Source organism: Oryx dammah, unplaced genomic scaffold (assembly GCF_014754425.2).
Source record: "Oryx dammah isolate SB20612 unplaced genomic scaffold, SCBI_Odam_1.1 HiC_scaffold_8, whole genome shotgun sequence".
Lineage (NCBI taxonomy): Eukaryota > Metazoa > Chordata > Mammalia > Artiodactyla > Bovidae > Oryx > Oryx dammah.
Genome location: NW_024070192.1, coordinates 1,378,766 through 1,379,209, shown reverse-complemented (window position 1 = coordinate 1,379,209; position 444 = coordinate 1,378,766).

The following is a 444-nucleotide window of genomic DNA, read 5'->3' as shown; positions in this document are numbered from 1 at the left end:
TGTTCTTGCCTGGAGAATCCCAGGGACGGGGGAGCCTGGTGGGCTGCTGTCTATGGGGTGGCACAGAGTCGGGCACGACTGAAGCGACTTAGCAGCAGCAGCAGCAGCAGGAACACTGTGTGAAAGCTTCTTTATGTGAAATATTCCCCAATGCATCTTACAGTGTCAGAGAAGGCAGATCTGGTTCAGTGAAGAATGCATGCCACAGGGGTCACACGCAGCACGGCAGGGTCCCGGAGAGGAGGCCAGACACAGAGGGCAAGGTCTCACAGGAGGACAGGGCCACACAGGACAGGGTCTCCAGGACAGGGTCTCCAGGAGGACAGGGTCACACAGTAGGGCAGGGTCTCATACAGGAGGCCAGGATGACAGGAGGACAGGGTCACACACAGTAGGGCAGGGTCCCATACAGGAAGCCAGAACTATACACCGCAGGAGGCCGCA